This window comes from Ambystoma mexicanum, chromosome 6p (genome assembly GCF_040938575.1).
Source record: "Ambystoma mexicanum isolate Mex_15411 chromosome 6p, UKY_AmexF1_1, whole genome shotgun sequence".
Classification (NCBI taxonomy): Eukaryota; Metazoa; Chordata; class Amphibia; order Caudata; family Ambystomatidae; genus Ambystoma; species Ambystoma mexicanum.
The window spans coordinates 661731665-661747012 of record NC_090935.1 but is presented as its reverse complement, the minus strand read 5'-3'; the positions used below and the strand labels follow the sequence as shown (position 1 = coordinate 661747012).

Genomic DNA, 15348 nt, shown 5'->3' with positions numbered 1-15348 from the left:
TTTTGCAAGTAAACGCTATAAGACATTAATACTGTAGACCTTGAAATCCAAATATTTGAGGGAAAGTGTGTGATCCTGGTCACACCGTTTATGCCCCCCACTCGATATCGCACCACATGAAACCCACGTCCCCTTTTTGGATGCAGCCAGTGTACCACTATTTCCTTTTTCCACTTCCACCTCTGGGTGGGTCACTTCTATACTTTGCTAGCAACATTATCAGATACGCCTCTCTGCTGGATTATTTTGCAGGTGTTTATGATTAATCTCCCGAGTCCAACCGCAGGTTCCCACAGTAAATTATTTCCATTTACTGAAGTGGTAACCAAGATACATTCAGTAACGCGTGCCTGCTGCAACACATCCCCCAACATAAAATAATCAGGCGAACTCCGCGCAGCACCGAGTAATTCCAAAGGAGATTCCAAACTACTGAAATAGCAATGCTCTCCTACAAATACAGCGCGACCCAAGGAAGAATCATAGCAGTAGCTCCACCCTCTTACAAAGCACGTATCCCACCAGGAATAAAAAGTCTTGGCCACTTCCGGCTCCCCCCTCTAATCTCACCTCTTGGAATCTCTAGCATGTTTCCTTCTCTTCCTGGGTTTTCATTCCCCGCCCACTCCTCACCTAACGACCTGGCGTCAGCGAGATCACGTGACATAGTTAAGCTGAGAGTATAGCGTCATCGTACGATTCTCTCTGCCTCGACTCAATTTCGGCTTTGGCTCCCCGGAACATCAGCTTAAATGTTCGTGACGGGATCTGCGGGAGCGCGGTCAAGTTATCTGCTACTGCGGCTGAAAACTATCGAGCCTTTGCTCCTTGTTTTATTCGGGTGCTAGCGGAAGTACACCCGAACTTCCTACATGTTCCCGTATGGGCTATTTGTGTCGTTCACGATAAACCTTTGTATATTTTTGTATAGAGATGCCAACAGGAATGTCGTGCTACTCATGACTGTAAAATATGAAATAGTGTAAATTGTACGGGGGATTGCGGGTTCGATTTCAATGTGTACCTAGCATTTCCATTGGAGGGAATATCCTGCCTTCACAGGTGGGTCATTGTCGAGTGGTACACTCGTGGTTTTAGGGGGACAGCCTTTTGTGTTGTGTAGTGGATGGCAAGGAGAGAGGTACATTTTCTCAGACATATAGAAAGATGATTTTGCCCCACCGCCCTAGCCTTGACCTAAAACAAAGCTGCCAGAAAGCTTGATGGGATTGGCGTGTACCATTTACAGCAACAGATGAATCTGCAGGCCTGACCCCTTCAGCACAAAGTGATTAGAGGCAGCAAGCTGTTGAGGCCGTGGATGGGCCTAGCAGACCAGATGACGCATTACCAATAACTCACGGACACGGAGCTGTAGTACACACATCCTTCATTCTAACTCGCAACGTAACTAACTTGTCCCGGTCACCACCCCGGCCTGTCACTTCCTTTTACCACGTCATTTCCCCTGCCCCAACCACCCGCCTCCCCGTGTCCACTGGGACGTCAAGGTGACTTCTCCCTACCCTTTATACAGTCACCAAATCTTCACAACAGGTGAACATTGGAGGGGGTTTCTAACCCATTTCTTCAATTCAGCGGCGCGGCTTGTTCTTAGCATGCTGCAGACGTGAACTGAGGGACTCTGGAGCGCCCCCTGTAGCCTCACACTCGCCGGGGCTTTCCTGGTCCGATTGCTCTGTGTCACGTAGTCTCCCCGATACGGTTCGTCTGAGGTGTAGTCGATGGGGATGACCACTCGCCCACTTAACCGTCCCAACAATGGGATCGCCTTGAAATGGGACCTCCCGAGTCTTGCGCAGTGACCATGGATCCTTTCTTCTGAGCGACAAACAGCAGCTTATCTTGGAAGATAGAGGTGTGTTTGTGAGTATGGAGTTGCTTCACAGCCACAGTTTCTCCCACCTCCAGCTGCTGCATCCTTGCTCCCCGGTGGAGGTACGTATATTCCTTCATGCGCTCCTTGGCAGCATTGTCTCGTTCCCTTATTTCCTTGTCTATGTCCGGCACAGGGTCACCCCTCTGGGCCTTTGGGATTCTTGTTTGGATGTCTCTTCCGAACATCACCTCAGCAGGTGTTTTCCCGGTGGTACTGTGAGGGGTCCCCCGGTAGGCCCGCATCAGCGGGTTCAATACTTGTTCGTAGGGCTGTCCTGTGGGCTTTGCTATTTGGAGCGCTCTCTCCAAGTTGGACATGAACCGTTCTATCATTCCGTTGGCCTGTGGTCACAAGGGGGTTATCTTCCGGTGATGAAACCCCATGTAATTTGCGAACTGTGCAAACTGATGCCCATTGAATGGGGGACCATTGTCTGTCTTGAGCACCCTTTGAATCCCATAAGCAGAGAAGATGCGGTCTAGTGCCGGGATGACGTGATGAGCGGCTGTTGAGATGAGCTGAGCCTCAGGCTATCTGGAGTATTTGTCCATTACTGCGAGCATGTACTTCCCTCCTTCGATGGGCCCAAAGAAATCTGCGGCCACCGCTTCCCATTTTCCTTATGGGAGTTCTGACATGTTCAAGGGCTCCGGGTGTCAGTTAGGCATGATGAGGCTGCATGTGCGGCAGGCCTTTAGCGCTTCCTCGAACATTGAGTCCACCCCAGGGAACCAGACCTTTTGGCGAAGCATGCGCTTGGTTGATGCCATTCCTCTGTGATTTTCGTGGGAGAGCTTGTTGACTTTCGCCCGTAATGATGATGGAATTACCAGCTTGCAATCTTTCAGAAGGAGGTCATCCGACAGTGCCAGCTCATCCTTCACCTGTACCAGGTGTCTACCTTGTTGTGCACCCGATCACCAGCAGCTCTCCCTTTCTCTCTCGCCTTTCTCCACAGCCCGGACTCGAGTCCTTCACGGATGACTTGTCACGCCCTGTCATTCTCGGTCTCCCGAGCAATCATTTATCATCTATCCCTTCTGGGGTGGTCTGCTGAAAGAGGTATCGAAGATACCTGTCCGCCACGGAGGGTTCGGGTGTGCACCCCTGCCAGGGCCCTCTAGAGAGAAAGTCGGACGGATTTTCCCCTTTCCCTGGCCGATGCACAATCTCGAAGGCGTCGTCTTGCAGCCATAGCCCCCATCCGGCTATTCGAGGCAGCATTTTAGCCTGTTGATTTCCATACAGGGATAGTAGAGCTTGATGGTCCGTGATGATCTGAAATGGCTTGCCATACAGGAAGAGGTGGAAAGTTTCACACGCTCATACCACCGCAAGGCCTTCTTTACTCGGCCTGGGAGTATGCCTGCTCGGTGTTGGAGAGGCTCCGGCTGGCATAGGCGACTACATGTGTTCGAGAGGGGACTGCCGGGTCAACTTGAGCCAGGATGGCCCCTAGTCCCACGGGACTGGCATCCACTGTTCACTCTGTCTGGCGGTTGGGGTCATAGTACGACATATTTTCTGCCTTGGCAACTTTCTCTCTGATGGTTTCAAATGCCTCATGGCACTTTTCGGTTCAGTGGAAGGTGGCGTCTTGTTTGGTTAATAGTCTTAATGGCTCACTCACTGTCGCAAAGTCCTTAACGTTTTAACTGCCATGCGTCTTCCCCCTCCCCCAGTGCCAAGGCCTTTTTTGGTGATTCCAGTATTTCACCATGCAAAGCCTTCTAACATTTTCTCCTTCATGAACCCCTTAAGTGCCAAGGAAGAGCTATCTCGTCCTTGGCACTGGAGAGGTAATCCCAAGGACGAGATACCTCGTCCTTGGCACTAAAAGGGTTAATGTAGCGCCTACAGTAGCTGGCTAGTCCCAGGAATGAGCGCAGCTCTGACACGTTTGCTGGGGGTGCAGTTTCGTTTAATGCAACCACCTTGTCGGGATCTGGTGTCGTGCCCGACTCCGAAAAGATATGTCTGAAAAATCTCAATGCACCCTTCCGAAACTCGCTCTTGTCACGCTTTAGCATGAATTGGCGGCTTCTAGCACCTTGCAGACCTTCATGAGGGTCTCGTCATGTTTGTTGACATCTGTGCCGAAGATCAGGATGTCGTCACTGTAGTTGAGGCAGTTCGGTATGTGTTTAATGATGTTGTGTACTTCAGCTTGAAATATTTCTGCGCCCGAGGACACGCCGAAGCTTAGCCTTTTATAGCGGTGAGTGTCAAAAATCACCCAAGTAAGGAGTCCTGGATGAGGCGGAAGAGAATGAGCTTATCTCAGAAAAAGCACGACGGTTCCTTGAGAACAAACATCCCATCATGCCGGTGATATACATATTACCAAAGATCCACAAGAGATTACTTAAACCTCCTGGACATCCGATTATAGCGGCAACAGACAGTCTCCCCGAACCACTTGCTCAATATCTGGACAAAATTCTTCAACCTCTGATCCAAGAAACACCCACTTACGTGAAAGACACGATGCACTTCCTGCAGAAATTAAACAGCGTGCAGTTTGTACAAGAAAGAGATCTACTGTTCACTATGGGTGTCACGTTGCTATATACGAACATAGCACACAAAGCCTGCTTGGAAGCAATAGAATGGCTCATATTGAGATCACAACAAAACACAATCCCACAGCAACGGCTTCTGCCCACTCAGGCTATGAGTTTGTCTGTAGCATATGCCCGCTATACATACAAGTTGCCCATTCAATATATCAGCAGACACACAAGGCCTTTAAAAAAAATAACACATATTTTAATGTCTATCACAATCATAAAAAGAGTAAAAAACACCAGTGATACATCTAAAACGAACCCTACAGGTTCACAGAAAAATACTCCAATTCATTAAGTGTGTATCTGAACATCACCCATCATCTGTAATCATATAAACATGCACATATCTATGTTACATACAATTTCTATATAATGATCCTACATCTAATGTATCACGAAAGAACATGGTCATGTATCTTCTATGGTGGTCATTATTATTTGCTCATCACAATTTCACTCACTTGTAAATGTGCTTCGATCTTATGCACGGATTATTCACTTCATTTCCTTGGTAATTTCATTCAAACACTTCTGTCACACGAAACACGTGTTGCTGATTTTCCGTGGTCTACCTAGTAATCAATCACAGTAAACAATTCTCTATGACTACACCGAGTATCAACCTGTATCAAAACTACAGAGCCACGTGTTACTAATTTACCGTGTTCTGCCCAGCAATTAATCACAAGGAACTACACCGAGTGTGAACCCGTTAAACAACAATATTGCAGCCTCTTCTAATGCTTACCGCTAAATGGGAAAGCCAAACGCAACTTCCTTATTTCTTTCCCCGTTGCTTACAAGTTGTCTACTCACAATCATATTGAGATCAAAAAAATGCCAAGGAGACAGACTCTTTGTGCTCACTTTATTGAAGGTCGTACTGAGAAACAACTTCTTCAAATTTCAAGACCGATTTTTTTTGTCCAAATCTCTGGCACAAGTATGGGGGCTGCCATGGCCCCCTGCTATGCAAATGCATTTATGTACTATTTAGAGCATGAACATGTGCTTACCTCACTAAGATGGACGAAACACCCGTCACTATACGTCAGATATATAGATGACGTTTTTGACATTTGGACAGGCCCACACGAAGAAGTAGAGAACTTCTTTCGGATGGTGAATGAGATGAGCCCCCAAATCAAATTCACTACTGAGACAAACAGTACGATAATCCACTTCTTGGATGTGAAAGTTTATGCAGCTGGGGCTAAACTTGAAACTAGGATCTATACCAAACAGACGGATAGAAATAGCCTGCTATTTAGCAACAAGCTTCCACCCAAAATGAACAGTCGATAGTGTACCACTCAGTCAATTTCTAAGGTACAGAAGAAACGTCTCAGAGAGCACTGAATATGAACGCCAGTCGTCCCTATTGGAGACTAAATTTGCAGCAAGGGGTTATGATCCAACCTTGATTACCAACGTAGCAGGAAAAGTCAGAAACATAAATCGAGAGACCCTGCTTGTACCTAAACCACCGAAGTCTGGGGAACAACTAGTGTATGTTACCACATACTCAGTACAAAGTATGAGAATCAAGAGGGCAATAAAAAACATTGGCCAATGCTACAGTTGGACCCACAATTACAACACTTGTTCCCTGATCTTCCAACGTTTGCATATAGAAACAGCAAATCTCTACGTAAGAGCCTAGTGAAGGCCGAGATTCCATCGCCAGTGACATCAACTCAATTTAAAGGCACGCTCCCGTGCCACAACTGCCAACATTGCAGTAATATCATTAGGAGCAACTTTATCTCACATCCCATTCAGGGAAACCTGTACTACTAAAACGCTCCCGTACCTGTGATGCCCAGAATGTAATATACGCTTTGAAATGCCCACGTGGACTTTACTATGTTGGCATGACAACCAGGAAGCCGAAAACGAGATGGACTGAGCACAAGTCCAATATTCAGAAAAAAATCAGAAATCACTGGTTGCAGTCCACTTTGTAGAAGCACGGCACACCGTCGCACAGCTAAAATGTGTCATCTTAGAGCAGGTAACGGCAGGAAGCAGAGGGGGTGATGTACAACGTAAATTGTCACAGCGGGAGATCCTATGGATGGAACTTTTGGACTCATTAAGCCCTTGAGGCATGAACACTGAGTTTGACCTAATGTGTTTTGTGTGACTTTGGAATATATACCACATGATTCAAATTATGCTTCTGACTGCACCAGTAGGGATTTTGGCCCCAGGAATCAATTCAATCGGACAGTCATACTGTCTGTGTAGAGGCAGCTGTTCTGCCTGTCCTTTGTCAAAAACATCTGCAACTTAGAGCCTGCCCTTTTGACAATTTAGAAGTTACGAAATTCTACTCACTAAACTGGCCACAAACAACAAAACCACTATCAATATAGTAACTATATACAGAGCTCCGAATAATAACTCTCAACCATATCTAGATATACCACTGCTACTAAAGCCCTTCATCAAACCCAAGACTAAATGTATCATCCTTGGAGACCTAAACCTCGGATTCAATAACATTCTAGATCATAAAGCAGATGCCCTTCACAACACCCTCAAAGACATGCTATGTGTACAGCTAATGAATGTACCCACCCACTCCAAAGGAAGAACACTGGACTGGGTACTATCTCTTAATACTGCAGTCTCCATAGAAACAATAACCCCTCCACTATCGACTGACCACCATGCCATCAACTTTACCATCGAGTGTAACGAACTCGAATCACCCAAGTCCACCACATTGGACACCTATGCAACTAGGAATATTTGCAAACTATCAGCTGCAGTCCTGAACCCAATTTTTAAAAATTCGCTCACAAATTAATCACTAATGATAACCCATGCTCATTAGCAGACACCTACCATAATTGCCTCACTAGTACAATAGATGCCCTAGCTCCCTGCATCACAAAAACCAGAAGAGCGGACAAAAAATCCTCCTGGTTTGACAAGGAACTGGTAGCACTTAGGCGAACGAAACGTGCGCTTGAACACCGCCACAACAAATCCCATACCACTGAAACATCCAATGCTTTCAACGCAGCAAACAAAACATACAAAGCAGCCATCATTGCACACAAAGCAAATGCCCTTAACAATAGGATTACTAATGCAGCATCTGATGCAAAAGAACTATTTTCCATCCTTAAAGAACTGGAAAACCCCATCCCTATCATCAACCCTGTTAAACCTAGCAAAGAGTGGTGCACTACCATCCAAGAAGCACTGGCCGAAAAAATTAAACTATTACAAAACAAAATCGTCACAAAAAGAACAATACTAGCAGAAAAACCTATCAAGATAGACAACCACCAGCCTCATAGAACGTAAGACCCCAACCTTCCATTTCTCGCCAGTCTCCCAAGAAACAGTGTTCAATACAATAGGGAAACTGAAAGCGTCTAGTTGCAAAGGGGACAACTTTCCGCCACATCTAGTCAAACTATGTGCCCCCACCCTCACCGCCATCATTACCAATTTCGTTAATGCATCTTTCAATACAAATGTCGTCCCAGCCAGCATCAAAGATGCCTGGGTCACACCCTTACTAAAAAAGACAACACGGGACCCTCTTATTCCAACGAATTATAGGCCCATAACCACAGTCCCATTCCTTCTCAAAATTATCGACAAAATAGCGTATAACCAAATACAAACCCACCTCGAACAGAACAAACTCCTAGGAGATAGACAATCCGGCTTTAGACCTAACCACAGTACTAAAACTGCTCTCACCGACCTAAAAATCCAAATAGACACCATCAGAGGCTCAGGAAAAATGGCTATATTGCTGCTGCTGGATCTGTCAGCAGCATTCGACCTAGTAGATCATGATAAACTTTGTGAAACATTAGCTAAAGACTTAAGCTTCTCCAACAACGCCACCCTCTGGGTCAAATCGTTCCTTTCTGAACGTTCATCCAGAGTCGCCATTGGCAAAGAGGCGGCAGACCCCATAACCGTCCCTATCGGAGTACCCCAGGGTTCATGCCTCTCCCCGACCCTATACAATGCCTACACCAAACTCCTATTCTCAGCACTTGACGATAAGAGTGTCATCTACACTAATTTTGCAGATGACACCCAGATCCTTATTCCCATTTCGGGGGTTTATACCCAAGACACCCAAACTATTAACAAAATCTACGCCATCATTCAAAACTGGTTGGCACTAAATAGTCTCTGTCTCAATGATGAGAAAACAGAGATCCTCATCGTAGGATCCCAAGCTAGATTAAGTTCTCTTCATACAGACTACACTGACATCAACATCGACGGCACCCAGATACCAGTACTTAAGCAAGTCAAAACCCTCGGTGTTTATCTTGATGCTAACCTCACTATGAGCAAGCACATCTCAGCCCTCTCCTCCTCTACAGCATACACAGCCAAACTCATTGCCCTCAGCTGCCAATTCCTGACTCCTACCAATTGCATAACCCTAGCTAAAGCTTTGATATTCACTAAGCTCGTTTACTGCAATGTGCTCCTACTAGGAACCTCCAATGCCAACACAAGCAAACTGCAACTGCTGCAGAATAAAGCATTAAGAGCAGCGTTAGGTATCAAGAAATCAGAGCACATCTCTAACATTAGGAGAGAAAACCATTGGCTACCTGTCAAAGCCAGAATCATTTTCAAAACTCTATGTGTTGTATACAAATGCCTCACCAATAAAGCCCCCAGTTACCTCAATAAGGCCATTAAGAAAACAATGCCCAACAGAGAACTGAGATCAAACAACAAGGTTCTATTGGAAATCCCGCGGCATTAAAGTACCAAAGCAGGAGGGAACAGCTTCAGAGTCCTCGCTCCCACCCTATGGAACTCCCTACCCCTCAGAATTAAAAATGAGGCAACAATGGCAAGTTTCAAAAAAGCACTCAAAACTTGGCTATTTAATCAATACTGAGGGACCAAGACCCCCCACATGCATCCTGCCCACACAGGTCCACTCTCATTCCTTTGAAGTATACATACAGGGCCTACCAATAACAAGTAACTAATTGTAACTAAACCACTGCTTAGAGCCATGTTGGCCATATGTTTTATTTGCACAAGTGTAACATTGTTTAATTAATGCATAAGATGTCCGTAACCTCGCCGTGATACCTAAGGGTCTGGGCGATCAACAAATGAAATAAATAAATAAATAAAATATTCAGTAAACTCGCATGGTATATGTGTACCACCCTGATGTATAGCCCTGATGATAGCTGAACCTTCCTCCAAAGAGGCCAATATATGTGATTTAGATGACACCTCCTGATTTGTAAAACAATGTTCGTTACAATAAACAGATGGATATTGAATCTGTCCCGTAACCCAGTCAATAGTCGGATTATGGAGAGTCAGCCAGGCAAGACCAAGCAATAGTTTGTAATGAGGAGCCACTATTACATCAAAAATCATCTCCTCTGAATGACCGTTTGGTAAAACCATTCGAATAGGTACAGTCTCTTGAGTTACCATACCCGAAGTCAATACTGACCCATCCACAGTGTTCACTGTTTCAGGGCTGTCCTTGATTATCAGGGGTTTAGAACATTTCTTAGCATATGTGATGTCAATGTAATTATTCGTGGCCCCGGAATCAACCATAGCCCTGGAAGCAATTTCTTGGTCTGCAAAATGTAACGTCACCTCAACAGCTATAGGTGCAAAAGTCGGAATTGTCAAGGGGTCTGATGTAGCACTCGACACAGGGATTCCTGCTAATATCGAGTTTTGGCGTTTCCCGAACGCTTGACTGGTTTCTTGGGACATGCAACTAGTAAATGCTGAGATGAACCGCAATACATGCACAAATTGTTTTTTCTGCGGTTCTCTCTTTCTGCGTTAGATAATCGACCTCTCACAGCTCCAATCTGCATTAGTTCAGGTTCATTGGAGGGAGCTGCTGGTACATCAGTACGAACAGATGCTTGCAAGAAAGGTTTTTTCTCCCCTTTACGAGCGTTTCGTCGTGCGTTGATTTGCAGAATTAGATCGAGCAATTCTGTGAACCCCGTAGGGACCACAGGAACGGTAGACAAGGCGGCTTTCAATTCTTCCGAAAGACCCTTGTAGAAAACAGCCGTTTTCTTATCTTCAGGCCATTGGGTCTCGGCTGATAATTGGTTAAATCTGGATATATATGCCAATAAGGTTTGATTACCCTGTTGCAGACTAAGCAACTCCAAATCTGTGGCTTGAGTGGCATACCACATATCAAAGACCTTACTCATGGCTGCCAGCAGGTCATCACAATCGTAAAGAAAGGGGCTGTTTGTCTCCAATAAAGGATTAGCCCAAGCAGCAGCAGTACCCCCCAAATGAGAAAGCACAAATGCTGCTTTTGTAGTTAAATCGGGAAACGAATTAGGCCGGCAAAGGAAATGGAGTCGGCACTGATTGACAAAGGTTCTATAGGTTTTAGGATCACCAGTGAACCTTTCCGGGGGAGCCAGAGGAAAATATGTTGGCATAACCACTTGAATGGCTTCCTGTTGTGGTGCCGGTGTCCCGGATCCAGATGCCATGGCTACTAGAGCCTGTACTCCCTGAGGATAGGCATGGATGGCGTCTTGCATAACATCCATGCGATGACGCAATGTATCCTGTTCCGTAATCATTTTGTTTCTCAAATCAGTGATTAACTGAGTCAAGACCGCTAAAGGATCCGTACCCTCCATGGCTTCTGATTCTGTCAAAAATCACCCAAGTATCTTATAAAAATGGATACAGGTATAAAGATAAAGGATACACTTGGTAGGGCTCTTCCGGATCCTTGAGGAGGCAAACGGCTTGAAAGTAGTGAAGTCAAAAATAGACCTTCCAAATGATACAACTCTCTGACTGATAAAACAGGCAGAGAGCGGGATCACTGGAAAGGGCGTGGGAGAATCATTGGAAGTCAGCCTAGTATACAATAAAGTATAATGAGGAAGTGTCCCAAAATTAACTCTCACTAATAGCACAGCAATAGCAACTAGTACAACACTAACCTGTAGATTCTGATAACTGGGGCTCCGCCAACAAGTCTCTGAAGTAATCCAAATAAGGAAACAACGACAAAAGGAGGGAAGGTTACTAAGGGAAAACTTATCCCGAACGGTACGAGGCTCACGCTAGATACCGGGTTGGTGCACCACAGGATAGCATCCAAAGTACTGTGCACAATCACCTTCTAATAAACAGTTGTCTGCAGTACTTCCTTTCCCACGTAGAACAGAAATAAGGAGTAGAAATCCATCTGTTATCTCCTCACAGGTGCCAGGTTTTAAATCAAAAGCGTAGCACAACTTGCGTGCGGAATTACACGTGCAATGGTACACACAGCCAGGAACAGCACGTTCAGAGTTCAGGAACCCGCGTGTGTTTTTACACGCGACAAACTTACACGCAGCCAGGAAAGCTGCACGTTCAGAGTTCAGGAACTCGTCACGATGCCTGCCCCCGGAAAGCCAGACCAGGACCAGCAACCCCGGAAGCAGGCATCATGCCACTTGAAGCATGCCCAAAAACCCCAGTTAGGGGCTGTTTGGCTACAGTCCTGGCGCCTATGGCGCCAGGCTCATAAGAATAAAATCAGTCCTGGCGCCATGGGTGCCAGGCTCATTACAGAAAACTTACCTGATGCAGACCATGCTGCATACCTACCTGATGCAGACCTTGCTGCACGAAGCCACAAGCCAAATGAGGCTTAGAGGGACTATTTTTCCTCAGGGACTCCTTTCCTCTCGGGTGGAGCTGTGGAAGAATACTTACCTGGGACTTCTTCCAAAGCTATTTAAGCCACACCCGGACAGCCACACGTGCTTCGCGTTATTCTGCTTGCTGCAGCGTAACGCTCACCGTGTCTTCAGCAGCTCCAGTCTTCAGCCACGCCCGCTTCAGCCCTGGAACACCTGGAACAAGAAAAGGAGAAGGAGAAGAAGTCAGAACAAACCCTTACCTGAATCCTTGATCCAGCACATTGTCGATCTGGAAGAGAGAAGCCTTCACAGGTGCATTGCCACGCACCTCGCAGCGCCGCGCTGAACTCACCATCCGGGGGCTGCATTCCTTTACTCCATCGCGAACCCAGCATCTCCAGGCCATTCTTCAACACCTTGGGGAGACAAGAACAAAAAGGTGAGCCAGGGGAATACAAACCACCCCCAAAGACTTACCTGATTACCACAGGGGGGTACTCACCTCATCTCAGGTCAGCGCAGTCAATTCTGCATCACCGCCGCACCTGGCCCCTAAGGGGAAAACAAGGACAATACAAACCACCCCCAAAGACTTACCTGATTACCACAGGGGGGTACTCACCTCATCTCAGGCCGGCGCAGTCAATTCTGCATCACCGCCGCACCCCGGCCCCTAAGGGGAAAAAACAAGGACAATACAACCTACCCCCAAAGACTTACCTGATTTACCACAGGGGGGTACTCACCTCATTTCGGGTCGGCGCAGTTAATTATGCATCATCGCTGTATCCCGGCCCCAAAGGAGAGAACCACAATAGACTTGCCAGGATCTTACCAATTGCCACTTGGAACTCTTCTGGTGGTTTAAATCTGCAACCTGCAAGGAATCTGGCAGAGTGAAGATCAGACTTTTGAACTCTTACGAACAATTGGACTTTAGAGTCAATACTGGAACTCACCAATTCCTCCATGCCAGTGAAGTAACTGGTCGTCTACGCGCCCCTGCGCTCGACGCAGGATGGGGAGCTCATCTTTCCAAACCTTCAGGTGAGATTAAGAGGGGACTTCAGGAGTGTTCTTTGGGCAGACAAGGGGAGCGGGAAGGCGGGTTAACGCTCAGATTACGGGAGGTTAATTCCCTTTCTCCATTGCAGAAAGATATTTGTACGAGCCCAACTAACGAAGCTAAGTGGGTCTGTCCAGTCTGTCATCTCGGCTCTACGTGTTACTCTGGTGGAAGCAACAGCGGGCCAGTCCAGATAGACGCCCCTGTGGGAATCAAGTGAGCGTAACACTCGTGTGTATTTTTACACGTGACAAACTTACACGCAGCCAGGAAAGCTGCATGTTCAGAGTTCAGGAACTCGCGTGTGTTTTTACACGTGACAAACTTACACGCATCCAGGAAAGCCATATGTTCCGAGTTCAGGAACTCGTGCGTGTTTTTACACGCAACAAACTTACATGCAGCCAGGAAAGCCACGCGTTCAGAGTTCAGGAACCCGTGTGTGTTTTTACACGCGATAAAAGTACATGCAACCAGGAAAGCCGCGCTTGAAGACTTCAGGAAACCGCGTGAGGTTTTACACGCGACAAGAGTACATGCAGACGGGACAGCCAGAAATCGCGTGTGCAGGAAAAGCCATCCGTAGGTCTTCTAGTAGACAGCTGCTGATGGTAGCGTGTAGAAAGATACATGCGAACAAGGGAAGCTGCCGTAACTTCTTGGAAGCAGCTACAGGAGTTTGCATGTGGAGGAAAACACGCACGAGGAAAGCCAAAGAAGTTGCTGAGGAGATGCGAGGACGCAGATCAAAGATTCAGCTACAAGACGCCATGTTGGTTCAATCAGAAGCAGAGAGCGACGTCTCCACGCTGCTTATGAACGTAATGCAGTAACACACGTGACAATCCATAATCATGTGAATTCAATCACGTGAATAAAGCAAACGTCGTTTTCCAGGCAAGATATCAAACAACCTCCATTTAGAATAGAAAGGCTTAGCAGTTCTATTGGCATTACCAGTTCTGTGTGAAGACAGTGTTCCAGGTCCCGAGGTAATTTGCCTGCCATGCATGACAGTGAGTGACAAAGGTGGTAATGTTCCTGCTCTCAAGGCTTGAGATAACCTTTTTGCAGGTCCAGTTTGGAGAACACCCTGGCCGCGTTCAATAGGTGAATCATGTCTGTGATGCGCAGGGGCAAGTGTCTCTCCCTCTGAATGGCTTGGTTGGGGCGCCGCATATCTACACACAACCAAATGGCATCCGACCCTTTTTTGGGCATGGGCACTATTAGGGATACCCAGGTGGTGGAGCCGGTGGCCAGCTCGATGATGTCCTGCTCGAGTAACTTGTGCAATTCGTCTTCTACCTTTCGTTGGATGTTGACGGGGATCCCTCAGTAGTGTTGCGCTTCGGGGCGTACGGACTCATCTATGTTTAGTTTTATTTGTCTTTTCTTTAGTTTGCCAATGCCCTGGAATAGGCGTGGATATAGGTTGTTTATTATCTTGGCGGGGTCAAAGTATTAATGGACCTTGATGTTGTATAAAATGTGAATGAGTCCCATGTCGACAGCGGCCCTGAAATTTAGGACGCATCCACTGTCTATTTCGGTTGCCGGAATGTGAATGGGTACCTTCTTCTCGTGGCTGTTGTACCGGCAGGTTCCATCGAATTGACCTAGGCACTTGAGGGGTGTCTTGGCGCCATAGGCGCATGTCCACTGTCGCTGGGCTCTACGTGGGCTTCTGTGGCAGCCCTTTGAAGACATGTTCGCTGACCACGTTCACCGTGGCCCGTGTCAATCAGGAGTTCTGTGGGTTGCTCGTTCAATTTGATGATTAAAGTAGTGTTGTGCGCTGTGGCCGTGGGATTTCCTAGGGCATATACGTATGCTTTTTTCTTTTGGTCGCTTGCCGATGAGCTGGGATCTGAGTCAGAAGGCGATTGCTCCACCAGATAGCGCACGTGGCACCAGGACCTTCTTTCTGGCCTTGAGTGCATGACGTATCTCCTTCTGTCACGCCTCTCCTTCCTCCTGTTTGTCCTCCCCCAGTCCCTCTCTCTTGACTCCGGGAGGGGCTGACTTGATGGTCCTTGCGATGTGGGGCCACAGTGGCTCCCTGATGAAGGGAAGGCCTTCGCTTTCGGTCTCGGTGGTGTATCTCTAGCTCGGTCTCTCCCTTTGTCCCGGAAGAGTCTGCAA

General features: G+C 46.9%; 1 protein-coding gene across 1 annotated transcript in view; it reads right to left on the bottom strand.

Annotated features, from left to right (window-relative positions):
* Nucleotides 1-656, bottom strand: part of CCDC125 (coiled-coil domain containing 125) — a 1024365-nt gene extending 1023709 nt beyond the window's left edge. Inside the window, exon 1 of the mRNA XM_069627541.1 lies at nt 571-656. The gene's annotated coding sequence lies outside the window, so the exon portion shown is untranslated. The remainder of the gene's footprint in view (nt 1-570) is intronic.
* Nucleotides 657-15348: the final 14692 nt, after the last annotated feature.